The following is a 16469-nucleotide window of genomic DNA, read 5'->3' as shown; positions in this document are numbered from 1 at the left end:
ACATGTATTTAAAAAAAAATTATAAACGAAGATTAATAATAAAAATAATGTGACCATGCATGCATACCTCGCTTCCTCTACGTTGGTAAATTTTCTCCGACTTTTGACATGTCCGTAATTATTAAAATAACAGAGATTCATCTAAGTTATTTTACCCACTATCCAGTGTTAACTACGAAAATTGGAACATACCCTAAATTCAGTCATTTTGTTTTGTATGCTGAGTCGTCATCAAATCTGGCGGCTGGCTTCCCTTTACTAATTACAGTCCTTCCTGAAATCGATAAAAATTTAATCCATCATTTTGTTTTTTTTTTCCTGGTAAAACCTGCTAAAAAGCAGATGTGACTTTGACTTGAAACACACTTCATTCCCTTAATGATCTAATGTTTTATGAAAAAAATAACGGTTTATAATTTTAAAAAAATCGCCATTAGCTTACTTTTTTTTTAAAGTTTGATATAAACATTTTATTTAAAATTTAAAAAAAAACTTTTTTCTGTCATTTCAAAAAAGTTTACACTGACTGACTAATGGGGTTTCTAAAATGATCTATTCAATTATGTATCTTGACTATATTCTTCAAGCTTAAAAAGACAATACACCGATTGTAATTCTCAGAGCCGGACGACTCTGGCCGTGAATCCTACTATAGCAATCGGATACCGAGGGGTAATTAAATAGGAACATCTAAATTATTCGTTAAACGATCTTAATTGTTCGCGTTCACTTGTGTGCGGTAGCGCCAGCTCCACACAGCCAGATGTGCAAAAAATAACCATATATTTATTTATATTCTCCAACCTCATCCCGAAAGATCGTCGTGCGTGCAAAATAGATCCGAAACTAACTTTACCACCAACGTCTCCCACGCTCTATCGATTGCTTCATATTACTTCTAGTCTAATCGCTGTTCATTCATCTTTTTCCACATTATTTCCTCTGATACCTGATCTATGTACCTATGCTTACGACATGCGAAACTTCCTGGCTCTCAATTACAATAGATCGATAAGAGATTTACTGATGTTTGCCGGTTATAGTCAACTTATTTTAAAACTTAAAGTTTTTTTTTTACTAGCGTCGTTCTTTTAGAGTACCTACGCGAAGTAAAATAATGCCGGTCAGGATATAGTGGGGGTGTGGTACAGCGTACAGCGTGCAAAATACAATTTCTATAATAATTTGGTAATTTTTATAGTGCCGTTTACGCGAAAAGTCACCTCGAGGTCGCTTGACAACTTTGTAATTGTACTTATATTAAAACATACATTTTATCTGATTTTCCTTTCCTTTGAAATAATTTTATAACTAAGAAAACGATATTTTGACTCTTGAGCTTTTAACCACACATAACTTGGCGGCCTCCGTGGTGTAGTGGTCAGGACGCTTGACTCACGCACGGAAGGTTCCGGGTTCGATTCCCGGTGAGAACACAAAAATTAAAATGTGATTTTTCTCAAGCCTGGGTGCTCTGTGAAGTAATTCACCACTGTAATTAGGACTCCTGGCCTGTTGTGGTGCAAAAAAAAATGTAAAAAAAAATAACCATGTTCCTTTTTAAAAAAGGTTTTCCTTTTAAAACTTATTATATTTCCAAGCGATTACCTGAACGTGCCTATACACAAACCCAGTGCAAATAATATTGTACCAGCGGCAAACCCTAGTCTCTACATAGCACTGTTAACCGACAAAAATATTTAAATTTAAAATTAGTCAATCATATGATCATTAGTACCTCCAAACTCACATCACCCACCTAGCATAGCTAATATTTATATTCCATCCAGTATAAGTGAAAACAAATAGTTGTCAACAAATGAAACACATAACTTTAAAAATGCCCTCATACTAATATCCACAAATTTATATCATCTGCCATCATCTCAATTGGTCTCCTACTTACAACTCCGAAAATATTGATATTGCTGTAAATTTATTTAACTCGTGTGTTTATGAAAGTATTGAAAAATTTGTTCCAAAAATTATTGTCGAACAAAATTCTTCCTATACCATATGGTTTAGTGCTCTCTCAAAGAAACAAATATGCTTTTAAAAAATTGCCCGTATTAAATATAAATTCACTAGATCTGAAGACGATTACAGGTATTTCTCTGATCTACGTAAACATTGTAAACATTTACCTTGTCAATGTTATTCAGAATATATAACAAAGACTGAAAGCTCCACACAAACAAATCCAAAAGTATTTTGGAAACACATTCATAATTTTAAAAAGGTAATGAATACCCATTCATGGAAAATCAAACTGCAAACAGTGATAAGGAAAACGTAGATCTATTTGCCGATTTCTTTTCTTGTGTTTATTCAAGATGAAGCCGTTACTTTTGTTTTACTCTTTCTTTACTCTTGCGTTTTTAATTATTTTTAAAAATGTATTGTTGTTTAGTATCAATATTTATATAACCATAATGTAAATTTTTTAACTTTTTAACTTTTCTTTTAATTCACTTTTTTCTCTTTTTTTTCTTATCTTCCTATTTTTTAAAACTGCTGTTTTCTTTCATTTACCTCTCTGTTATAACGGTAAATATTTATATTTTTTGCAGATGTAATATTCCCTTTTTTATCAATAAATACTGTTTATTGTTGTATACTTTTCTACGTGTTTTTGTTAATTGTTAATATTATGCTATTTTTTGTTGTATTTTTTGTTGTATTATTTAAAAAGTGAAAAAATACATAAGCAAGTATGCATTATTATACTTATGTAAAAGGTGAAAAAATGCATAAGCAAGTATGCTATATTATACTTATGTAAAAGGTGAAAAAATCCATAAGCAAGTATGCATTATTATACTTATGTAAAAGGTGAAAAAATGCATAAGCAAGTATGCTATATTATACTTATGTAAAAGGTGAAAAAATACATAAGCAAGTATGCATTATTATACTTATGTAAAAGGTGAAAAAATGCATAAGCAAGTATGCTATATTATACTTATGTAAAAGGTTCATGAAACCGTAAATAAATAAACGTTTATTTGTTTGCAATTTTCGATTTTACTTTATAGACAGTTGAATATAACCCTGTCAACTTTCTATCGAGTTCTTTAATTGATATAATCATCTTTAATTGTCAATAAAGTAAATTATATTTGTCTGTTCAAAAATGTGTATATTTCTAGGAAATTTAAAATATCTTCGTCGGTAATTAAACACGTTAAAAATAATATGCATATTTTGTGCAGAATACTCGATTTTATTTTGTATACAGCAAAGACTGAACATCTTAGCTTCATTAACAAAAGATCGAAATATGCTGGGTGCGGAGAGGGGGCTGATGATGAGTAAAACGTTCATATTTTTCTTTTCGTGTAGAACCGTTGACAGTCGTGTGAAAATTGAACTAAACCGATGGTTAGTTTGAATGCCTATTATCTCCATATCACGGTATAAAAGCGATGTTGTGCACGATTTTACATACTCAGAGGTCACCCTTTGAATTTGATTTTTAAAAAGCATCTTGACTTTCTACATTACTTAGTGTAGTATATTATCTTTCGCGTGCTTGGTAATTTTCCCACTGCGTTTTCGATACAATTTTTTTACCACGGGATTTTACATTCGACGAAAAATATTTTTTGTTCACAAATTTTATTTGTTCATCAGGATAATTTAAAATTTTATTTACCAAAATGTGGGGACTGGGGATTTTCCCTTAACATACGGGATTTCAGAATATAAATAAAAATTATTATGACTCAAATGAACGAGTCTAAAAGATTTTCTTTTAAAGGTGAGCAAATAAATGTGAAGCTTCGTTCTCGAATGATAACGGTGAAGTTATTCATCTAGTAAATCAGTTAATTGTTACGAAATGCTTGTAAATAAAAAAACCTCATACACATCAATTGCATTTCTTGTGAAATTTTGTCGAACATTGTTGAATATGGCCAATATTAATTTCCTAAGTATGTTTCACGTCTTTGTAAGAAACAGATAAACAGATACAAATATTATATCAACCTTTTCATTATATTCCAACAAAGTATTGTACTTAAGTACAAACAAAATTTTGTATGCACGATTTAAGAATGTTTTCGGGCTTTTTTCTATGTGTGAGTTTCTTCCAATCAATATAATAATAATTAGAGATGCATCCTAAACTGATACCTATATATATAAAGGCGACATGTTGGTGTTTCCGATATATTGGAAACGTCAATATTTATTTGCCGATGCGTTTCGAATTTTAGAAAACCTATGTTAACGCAGGGTGGTGATCTACTATCATTCTTATACCCGTATGCAGAGACAAAACTTAAGGTGAGGAAAGTACATTCTACTGTCTCCACCTTCGGGTTATTCTCTGCATTTGAAATTAGAATGTACTTTCCTCGCCTTAAGTTTTGTCTCTGCATACGGGTATTAGTCTGTAGCTCTGTGGAAAAAGGCACGATTTCGAAAGAAAGAAATTGAGCATCTTATTAATGATGATTCTAATTATGAACTTTCAAAAGTTCAATCCTGTTCAATTTTTAAATTTAAATATTCATTTTCTTTCTTATTATCTTTTTAACTAACAAGATTTACGTTAACAACTTCGTCTGTCTGTGTCTTATTTACAGTTTTTACACCTTCTGCATTATGTATCTTGTATCTGTATCGCCGATACTTATCTATAAATATAGGTATTGGATGCATCCATAATCCTGGCTAGTGGTGATTGCTCTATGAGACCTTCTTACTGTAAGCAAGATTAAATTGTTGTGCTTATAATTTTACGTGCAGGATACTTGATCCACTGTACCTACCTGAGCCACTGTCGGCACCTTGACCCTACTTAAAATTATTACTTCAAATAAACAGAATCAATTGTTTTATTTTCATTGCTACCAAAGGCATTGTATGGTTTATGCGTACATTTTAAGGGAAATGTTTTTTTTTATAGTTATGTTTTTTTCTTTTTTCTTTTAGGAAATTGTATTCTCCTTAGAGGGCTATATAAATTTTATGAACTCATTTGAAATCTTACTTGGTGATGTGGTTAGCATTAACAGTTTGCACTCCCACGCGTGTAATTTTGGGACCATTTCTGGAAGGATCAACATAAATTTCTCGTTAAAAAAGTTTTCCAGTAAAATAAAATTTAAATATCTCATTCTGGGCTCTTCTTTTTCATTAAGTCAATTACCATCAAGAACACTGGATCCATTTAGTATAAGAGTATAGAACACCGTTTAGTATAGAACACTGGATCCATTTTAATTTTATCTTTCAATTTTAATTTTTAATTTTAATTCTTAATTTAAACTTTTAACTTAATTTTAATTTAAACTTTTCATTTTAATTTTAACTTTAACTTTTACTTTTCATTTTAAACATTTGATTTCAACTCTTAATTTATACTTACTTACATCTACTACCTGCATCTAATAATTTATTGTTGGTTGTGATTTTTTACAATTAAATTTAAATGTTCATGGAAGCAGAGAGAGAGGGAGGAAGGTAGAGTAGCCATACAATGTCTTCTCCTTTTTATGAACTTTTTATGTAATATTTTTATTTTTACTTTTTTAGAATTAAATTATTTTTCCCCTCTCCTCCTGCATTCATTAGTGTGAAATCTGTAATTGGTCTTACTTTTTTATTGTTCTTTTGTACCTTGTTTTATATAAAGACTGTATGATTAATAAATAAAGAAACAAAATTTAAAAATTTAAAATAATTTTACGCGGGTATATTGGATGTCTACAGTAGTTTTGTTTTAATAATTTATTATTCACGTAAATCTACCGGCTTATCATAATAACCACCGTAAATAATTTTATGTTTAGTTTTCAATCTAAAGTATCGTAATAAATCGGAAGCCAGAAACATAAGATAGCGTTTATAACGTCAAAGTTCCACTTTGTTATGGTAAATAATGCATTCGGACCGTTGCCTTATGGTAAACTTACAAGCCTCCCAGCGACATGGTGCAGTTGAACTCTGTAAACTATCTGATTTCTATTCTGCATTGAATTATATTGGATAGGCGAAAGCTAAGAGTAATAAATCCTATTTTATGGACAACTGTTTTATAGTTAACGAACATAAATGAAAACAGCATACTAATATCTGTTGACTAACTCCTGCCATTTTATGTCACGTGTTTTCTCTCTAAAGTAGTCTGTTTGTTGTCTGCATCGACCGACCAACGCGACGCAATCGTCCAAGATAGTTTATGAAACAATGGTTATTGTCTATTAATATAAATTTCTTAAATACTTGACTATTCTGAAAGTAATCATAAAATTTAACATATCTAATGCTTTTAAAATTGTTTTGATTTCTTCCGCTGGGCTATGTATAGCGTGTGAGCTCGCCAATATATGACAGTAAAAAATTTATTGTCTTTGAATTTCCTAGAGTTTTAACCATCGAAAAAAAAAGAAGATTGCAAATCAAATCAACAGACAATGGAAATTTGATGTGTTTTATTTTAATAGATTGTTTATAACAGAAAAATACATAGAGAAATATGCATTTTTATTTTTTGTAATAAAAACAGTCTAGAAAATTCGAATAAATAAAAATACGCTTTATATTAACAATATTAATTAAAATGCAAAAATAACATTGAATACTTGAAAAATAAATATTATTGAGTGTTACAAACATAATTTTAAAAACGGATAGCGATTAAAAGTAAAAACTATCTTTAGTTTAATTCTTATAGCGATAAATACATAAACATTATAAAACAGAAGTTATACAAATACAAAAATATTATTGTAACTAGGCGGCTACCTACACGGTTAAATTTCGAAACACCACGCAATTTCTTATCTCGGCTACGTTATGTACTACACTATGTAAAATGAAAAAAAATATTTAAATTAATAATTTCATCACGTCATGAAGTCGCCCCTGGGTAGCGCCTGCTAACGTCAATCAACAAAAACACCCTCGTTTTAATTACAATATTTCGGCTACGCCATGAATCTCTTTTTTAAAAATAATTTCTCACGTCACAAAGTCGCCCCTGGGTAGCGCCTGCTAACGTCAATCAACAAAAACATCCTCGTTTTTATAACAGTATTTTGGCTACGCCATGAATTTCTTATAAAAAATGTCAAAACGTCACAAAGACACTCTCTGAGTGTCGCTACTGACATCATTTACAAAAACATAATTATTTGTGCTTTTTTCAGGTACGCAACATTTTTTTTTAAATACACCTACCTAACCGATAAAATACTATTAGTAATTAAACCAAGGTGTGCTTTAAATTTCCGTATGGCCAAATAATATTATTTATTATTAGAATATTATTGACATGTAGTTCAAGCATTGCTGCATTCACGTTGCTTTACTTCTGAAAGCTCAACTGCTATGTTCTTCTATGGTTATGTTTACTGTCATCTGTCATGTATTGGTGAGCTCACAGGCTATACTTACGCCCTTCCGCTTTCTATTTCCGTTCGGTCATTATTTAAAAATATTTTTTAAATTTTATTTATTTCCATATTGGAACCTGATGATTCTCTAGATGCACCTTTACCCAATTTCCAATTAGTGCTAATGAATAATAATAATTATCATTTAATTGTTGTTATGTATCGTCACAATTTTTAATTTTTTTTATGTACCTTCAAAACATTTATCTGCAATCTTCGTCTGCGTTAACTTAAGGTTATAATCTTTTCCCTTTTTCCTCGGCGTGATATCCATGATTTAAACCAACTCAAAAACAATGTTTAATATGCAAGCAATTTATAAAATTAGTCCTTTATTGAGAAAATATATTATTTTCATACTTACGCACCCATACACACGCACCCTCTCCCTCTTTCATTCCCACACGCACATGTATCCTCTCCCTCATTCATTCACGCATACACACATTCACATACACATGAATACAAACGTCACACAAATACAATTACTAAACTTCTTTTCTTATATATTATGTGTCATTATATTTACAGTGGATTTTTTTAATTGGCTTTAGTATTGTTAAGATTTTTCTAATTATTTTGTTTATGTAATAGCTGTAAAAATCCCAAATAAAATGAAATAAATAAATAAATAAAATGTAAAAAAAAAACAACAGATAGTACACCAACAAACACCAATATGAGTTTCCAAAGGATTAATGAATATAAGTCATATTTTTTTACGCTAAATAACTGTCAAATTGACACATGAGTGTTACTATACGTAAAAAATAACAAAAATTACTCTTATTCCACTAATTCGCACAATACTGTATAGTGGTTGACGCGTTCGAGTACCATGTTTTAGGTCTCGGATTCAATTCCTGGCTGGATAGACGTAAACTATTGGTTTTATCGCGATTGCATAGAAAGTTACAGAGTTATCTTCAATCGTCTTTAGAGTGAAATCAAATTTTCTGTACGAAAATTTGTATAATACAGTAGGTATGTATCTTCGTCAGAAACCTGTAAAATTCGATATGTTTTGAAAATTTGGTTTTATATATTCTTTTTTCGTACAGAAAATTCGATTTTACCTGATATTATACTTCTTAAAAAACGGCAGTTGCATCGAAAAAATTAAGTTTAAATTGAGTTATAGAAAAAAAGGTAAAACTGTTTGCTTAATTGAACTTTTTTGGTTAATGTGACATTCTCGCGTGTTATTATTTAATAAAACCTGTTATAATTGCTTAGTAGCGCCTTGGTCGTATCGCGACTGTTATTTTAGCATTGTGAACTCAATGTGTATGTACATATTTATATGAATAGGCGTTAATATGGCAGTTCTCGTTGATGAGCTATCAACGCGACACGAATTGACATTACGTAATAAAAGACAAACCGACAAAAATTTTTTTTTCATAATTTTGTACGTATTTGTATTTGATTTTAATTTACTTTTCAGATAAACGACGTTGACCTTTGTATAAATATCATGAGAAATTGGAAATTTGTGTTTTAACTCTCTTTTATTTTAATGTTCTTTATTAGTTGTTAATAAGCAAAAATGTACTATCGACATCCCAATGTCTTAGGAATGTTAAATACAGATATTACATCATGATAGTATATATTTTTATATATATAATTTCTCTGTACGTGTGATGTCACTGAACTCCTTCTAAACGGCTTAACCGATTTATGTGCGGTTTTCAGAGAAACATAGATCTTTGCGCTGTGCGTGTTCGTAGATATTTAAGTCTTCAATCTAATATGTAAAAGAGCTGTATGGAGCATGAATGTATTATTCATCGATCTACCAGGGCTGGTATTCCGAACGAAATTATAGCGCGGTGTAGCGCGTTTTTACGTACTAAATACGCATTATAGCGCGCTGTAAACGCGCTCGGAATACCAGCCCTGGGTTGCATTCGAGGAGAATGCATTTACAAAAAAATGGAAAAATGTTGGTTTTTTGTGTATAAAAAGTTCGTTTTTGAATGTTTACAAACAGCCTTTTTTGTGGATCTCAATTAGATTCTTTCCTTAAATTCCTTATAATTTCTACAAATTTATTTCTTTTTACTGGATTTTTGGTAATACTAAAATAATATTAAATTAAATACATTAAAAAAAAATCGTATTCCTACTTAAGTACACCCCTCTGTTGGTGAGAAGACCGGAGTTTGACGTTTGCAAAAACATTGCCATATTTGAAAAAATATTCATTTTCTGTTTTGGAATTCAACCATAAACAAGTACGAAGGTACCTACTTGAATTCAATATTTGAATATGAACAATTTTAGTTTTGGAATTTAATCACAAACAAGTATCTAGGTACCTACTTATCAATGAAAAGTCTTTTGCCAACTCGGGCAGGACAACGTCTGTCGGGTCCGCTAGTCATCTTAGATATTTATAATTGCTGTTAAATTAAAATATAATGTTATGTCACTGAAAACCTGAAAGTCGAAACAACTTCTAGTTGAAAAAATAGGCGAAAGTTTTCGAGTAAAATAGCTGTTATTTTGAATCTCTGTGATTGCGTACTCGCTATTTGTTTTTTCATTTCTACTTTGCTCCCAGTGGAGCACGTTGACATCATCAGACATCTTTAGGATACTATATTGCTAGTCAGAACTTGCTCGCGCTACTAAACTTTTTGTTGAATTTTGGGTCATTCTATCTTCAGAACAAATAATGCGTGACTTGCAATTTCATGTTACCATCAAATTTAGGTAACCATGTGAAAGAGATTTGGAATAAAAATTAACAACAACAAACAAACAAACCATCACACCGTTTCCCCGTAGGGGTAGGCAGAGAGGATAGAACGCCATAACACTCTATCTTGGCATACAGACCTCGCTTCCTCTACATTCATACATCTTCTCATGCACGCACGCCGATTATTCCTACTTTCGACATGTCCATCTTCAATTATTTGATGGACTTGATCGTGCCATGTCTTACTCGGTCTTCCTCGTTTTCTGCATCCATCAACATTTGCATCGTAGATCCTTTTAGCCGTTCTTTCGCTGTCCATTCGCTCTACATGTCCAAACCGACGCAGCACCCCTTTCTTGATTCTGTCAATAATGCATGTCTCAGCCTTACACACTTCACGGATCTCGACATTTGTGCACTTATCATACATCGTTTTACCACACATTCGCCTGAGGGATCGCATTTCGACAGCATTCAACCTACTTTCATAGTCATTTTTCTAATTCCATACTTCGCTCCCATACATTAGAGTTGGCACTAGAACTCCGTTGTGAACGGCTAGTTTAGCCTCCTGCGATAAACATTTGTTTGCCAAAGTAGATTTTAGTGCACCGTTCACCCTGTTCCCGGCACTCACCCTCCTTTCAAGATCTCTCTCGGCCTTTCCGTCCCTAGTAAACATACTTCCCAGGTACACAAATTCTTCTACCTGATTCAGAATATCTCCGTTCACGCTGATCTCACATTTAGTTATATATTCATCCTTTTCAAAAACCATTTATTTCGATTTATCAACATTCATAAGCAAATCGCTTTTCTTGCATACATTAAATCATCATTATTTTATCTTTTTTCTCTGCGTCTTATTTAAACCAGAGTTGTAAATTGGGATCAAAAACATTAAGCTTTGACCTGAATCTGCCATTTTTTGGTACCGATTTAAACTACAAAATGTATATTTTTTGCAAGTAACGCGAATCAACGTAATTTAATGCCAATAACAAGACCATATTATGATCCTTGATTTTATCAAAAATTATGCATGTATTCAATAAATCGACTGTTAAAAATCACTATGAAAACTCGAGGGTACTCGCAAAGTTTTGCTTTTGATCCAATAAAACTCAGACGAAACCAAGTGAGGGTTATCACTAGAGCCCGCCCAGGGCACTGCAGATTGAATAAACACCGTGTAGGTGCTGCAGTGCAGATGAGGAAACACCTATTCACATTCTGCTTTCATCATAAAAGGAGCCTCATCCTCGGGGGACCACTGGTTAAACCTGAGGGTGTTCAAGAGCTCGCCCCCTACCTATTAGACCGATACTTAACGCATCTGGACTTGGAGGGGGAGATTTTGCAGAATGTAAACTCTCGCCTTTCACTCAGTAGCCGTCACGGGGACCCGTCACAATAGATTTTCACAGGTCGCGATGACGTCAGGAGCTTGCATAGCACTGACCCCTACCACTAAGAAGAATAATACATATAACAACACGAATTCAATAATTACAGAAAAATTGAAAAATAGTACTATCTAGCAACCGAAAACTTTATTTTGACTGTAAAGGCACACCACCAGTATAAAACTATAGTTTTAATATACCTTACCTATTCATTTGAGAATTAAAAAGACGTTTTTATCTTATTTTAATTTATTCAAACTCTAAAGTATTATATTCCAAAGTATTCTTTTTTTTAATAATTAAAACCAATAATTTATCAATAAAATTTTTAAGACAGTATATATAGTTACTCTTCTCTTAAAACAATCACTCTAATTCAAACATAGATTATGTTACAACTTCCAGGACCTCTGTCTTGTGTTTAGTTGGAACATAATAAATGTACAAAATAAAATTAAAATATAAAAACAAATCAATTCAGAAGCATTTCGTTCAAAATATATTTATTTTTTAAAACGCACGGCAGATTCCAAAATCAAGTAATACAAACATTATATTCTATAAAATCACATTTGTGAACATGAACAATTATTCGAACTGGTCATAATTCCTTTTTTAAATCAAAAACTCATCCCTTGAAATCGTATAATTACCATCACCGTCATTAAATCCACATGAAAATACTCTTTGTTTGAATGTGTTTTTTAAATCTCCTTTTAAAATGTTTATTTCTTGCAATTTACCTTAATCTAGCATACATGTTATTGTATTATTGTTCCCGAAAAGCAGAGACTTGTCCACGGGTTGCATTATATTATTTTTTGAGATTTTAGTGTAATGCAAGAAGATTGCACCAATAAAACATTATGATGCGCTGAACACTGTTGGTATATTTAAATTGGGCACGTACAGTTCTCTCTGCCATTTAAAAAAATATTAATATTCGTTATAGGCAGACTGCCTTTGCTGATGCGCCTATATCTCGTGTACTGCTTTTTGTTCCAGTTCTTCTTCCTTCAAAAAAGCATTTAAACGGATCAATTGGTTTGCTAAATTTATCATTCTATCATCGTTATAATTTACCCGCTTTTTTCGGGCGCTAGAATGATTAACGGGGTTACTTAAAAATCTACCTCGTAATGATAAAGATCGTTGTTTCTTCTGCTCATTCCGCTATGCATTTCTCATATTTTATAGCGTTTTCTTTTTAAATAGCTCCACTTGTCATTTATAAACGACCGTTTAATAAGACTAGGAAATTTCAATAAAAAATAGGAAAATATAGTCGGGACGACGAATGTGCGAATAATGCGACATTGATTTTTTTAATATTCGATATTGATAAAGTTATATAAATGTCTTTTTTCCAGATTTGAAAATAAAATAAAATATATAACTAACCCAAGTATCAAATGATATACTTTTGTACTTATTAAGTTGGGACATAAAGTGTCAAAAAAAATTTAAACCGCTCTCACATAAAGCTGAAGAAAATGACATGTGTCGTTATTCTACGATCCCGACGATATGTATTATTGAATTGTTTTCGTTTATAATCCTATTGTTTATGTTATTTAGGTAACTATACTTCTATTTATCTACGTGGCTCAGCAAAAAGTAACCTTTTCCCCTTTTCATAATGTAAACATGAACCATAAATTACCCAAAAATTTTTACTCTTGAGTTAAATTCAACTTGCATGTAACTGAGCCAAAAATGAAATTCAATTCGTAGTTAAGCGAGGTTTGAAACTGTGATCCGCGAGTCTAAGAAAACATTACCGAACCACAACCTATTAAATACTATAATATAACTATAATGATGTATAATATTATACATTAAAATCTGTGTTATGCTTTATGAATTTTTTTCATCAAAATCAGTAGAAAAAGTATTGCTTTATTTGTAAAACAAATTAACAGTAAATATTATTTTCCTTTCTTTAATATATTTTGCTGTAACGGTCGTAGATTTTCTTATGACGCAAATATATTCGCATTGTGCTGTGCAACAATCCTCAGTGGAAACCTTGCTGTTATTGTAGTACAAAATCCTATTCATGGTCTCGGTTGTGTATATTTCTGCCGGAACCCGTATTACGATATGTAATTAATAAGATAATATTATGATGTTTGTCGACATAATGAATTTAAAATTTCGCTACGAAAATTAGGATTTTATTAAGAAATTTTGTCAATAAAATGACGCGCATTCAAAATATAAATACTATCTTTACATAATTCGATTAAATGTACATTTTTAATTATGTTTTACTATTATTTTAATGGAAACTATTGCAAGCAATAAAGCGATATACCTCCAGGGCATTGATTTCATAAAGACAGAAAGAGATTTACCGATATTTTTTTGTCGACATATTAGAATACCTGTATTACAAATATGTCTTATAAAATACATTTATATTCATATACACAATGTAATGTAAATAACTAACTTTCATGTTTAGTGAAAACAGCTCCCTCTGATGACAGAATTCTGAAAGACGCGAACATGGCAGTTTGTTTACGCTGTAAAGTGTGCCCTTTGTGTACCCAAACAAATCATGTTGCCAAAAAATCAATTAAAAAAGCCTTAAGTACCTAAATAGGGTCAGTACTTACATTGCTAATAAGTTCGTATTGTTTTTTTTTTTTTTTTTTTTTTTTTTTTTTTTTTTTTTATTATTTTTTCACGCCCATAAGGCTTTTACATACATGAAAATTTTACAAAATATAAGTATATAAACAACATTAAATTTAAAAAATACAATATAAAGCAACAAAAGATAGAACGGTGTTAAGAAGTAAAGTTGGTATAAAAAAAGAAGATGAGTATATAAACAGCATAGATTTAAAAAAAAAAAAAAAAAAAAAAAAAAACACAATATAAAGAAATAAAATAAAGGAACAAAATAAAGGAACAGTGTTAAGAAGTATAGTTGGTATAAAAATAAAAAGATGAGTGTATTAACAACATAAATTTAAAAAATAAAAAAAACAATATACTGTAATAAAATATAGAACTGTGTTTTAAAGTTAAGTTGGTGTTAAAAAAATTAAAGCAATATATATATATTTCTATTTTTTTAATAAGCTAAAGAAATACAATTAAAGGTTTAAAGCAGCTAGGTACATAATGTTATAAAATACAATATGAACAGAATATTAAGTTCTATTTGATAAGGAACATATACATTGATATTTAAAATTTACAAGACTCACGCTAAAGACATCGATGTTGTTAGCATATTGGTTCGCGAGTACATGCATCCGCATTACTGGCGAATTCGCGCTGTAATTGGTCGATGATGGACCGCAGTAGAACAAAGTATTACATCGGGTAACTCGACCAGGCACTCGCACATTAATCAAATTGATAAGTTCACAACAATCGAACATCGACATTATTATTTTAAACAAAAAAAGCAAGTCATTTAATTTTCGTCTGTTTTCTAATGTTTGGATGTTTAAATAATCATTTAAGTATGAGTAATTTATGTATTCAATCGGTATACTTAATTTAAAATTGATAAAACGCAAAAATTTATGCTGAACTCTTTCGATGTCCTTAACATGAACCCTGTAATGCGGTGACCATATAACTGAGTTATACTCGAGTTGACTTCGCACTAGGGCAATATACAATGTTTTCATTATGTTTATAGACTCAAAATCCCGTATCGTTCGCAGCAAAAATCCCAAGGTTCTCATGCTCTTATTTGTAATGTTTTGTATATGTTTAATAAAACTCAGTTTTTCGTCAAAAAGAATACCTAAGTCTGTCATCTCTGTAACTTTTTCTAAAGGTGAAGAATTTATTTTATACGTGAAAACGATGGGATTCCTGTTGCGGCAGAATGTCATAATTTTGCATTTTTGAATATTAAGAAATAAATTATTTTTTTTACACCAATTATACAAATTATTAATATTTGATTGCAGAGTTTCACAATGATTAATGTCCGATATTTTTTTAAATATTTTAATATCGTCCGCAAAAAGCAAAACTTCGACATCATGGAAACAGGATGTAATGTCATTTACGAACATTAGAAAAAGAACAGGCCCTAGGTGACTGCCTTGTGGAAGACCACTAGAGGCAGAAAAACAGTCTGATTTTACATTTCTGATTTTTACATATAGATACCTGTCAGATAGATAGGCTCGAAACCAATCAAGGATAGCTCCACGAAAACCCAAACCATACAGCTTACTTAGTAATATTTTGTGAGAGACTTTGTCAAACGCCTTAGTAAAATCGGTGTATATACTATCAACTTGATTTTTATCATTAAAGGCTTCCGATATGTAATTATGGTAAAGCATTAGGTTTGTGGCAGTTGACCGCGCCTTTATAAAACCGTGTTGTTTAGTGTCTATTATATTTGAGACATCATGTTGAATTTGGTCAAGTATGAGTGACTCAAAAAGTTTGGGTATGACTGATTGGATGCATATAGGACGGTAGTTTTTAATATCTGAGTCGTCCCCCTTTTTAAAAATTGGAGTTATATAGCTAGATTTCCATTTGGAGGGAAAACATCCCATTGACAATAGTTTATTGAAAAACGTGGTGAGAGGTTCAGCTATAACTGAGGCACATTTTTTGAGAAAAATAGGCGGAACATTATCAGGACCTGCTGATTTATTTTCATCTAAAGAGAGTAGTCTCTTCTTACAAGACAACATATTAATTTGACAGTTTGAAAGCGTAATTGTTTTATCAAAAGTAAAGGTTGGAATCTTATCATCTGGAATAGGTTCATCATACACTTCCTTAAAGAAATTTGCAAAAAGGTTTACAATATTTTCAGTGCCATTCACTAATTTTCCATCTAGATGCATAGCACTTGGATATTCGAAATGAGAATTGTTTAATTTTTTTATGTAGTTCCAAAGATTGTTTGAGTTTAACGCCGAATTTTCCATACTTTTTACATACGATTTA

The 16469-nt window shown here is 31.1% G+C and overlaps 1 protein-coding gene across 5 annotated transcripts in view; it reads left to right on the top strand.

Annotated features, from left to right (window-relative positions):
- Positions 1-16469, top strand: part of milt (trafficking kinesin-binding protein milt) — a 146267-nt gene that overhangs the window by 36804 nt on the left and 92994 nt on the right. The window lies entirely within an intron of this gene.

This window comes from Micrasema longulum, unplaced genomic scaffold, assembly GCF_059751315.1.
Source record: "Micrasema longulum isolate JH-2025_06_02 unplaced genomic scaffold, ASM5975131v1 h1tg001259l, whole genome shotgun sequence".
Lineage (NCBI taxonomy): Eukaryota > Metazoa > Arthropoda > Insecta > Trichoptera > Brachycentridae > Micrasema > Micrasema longulum.
The sequence above is the reverse complement of the archived record's forward strand: the minus strand, read 5'-3'. Positions and strand labels throughout refer to the sequence as shown.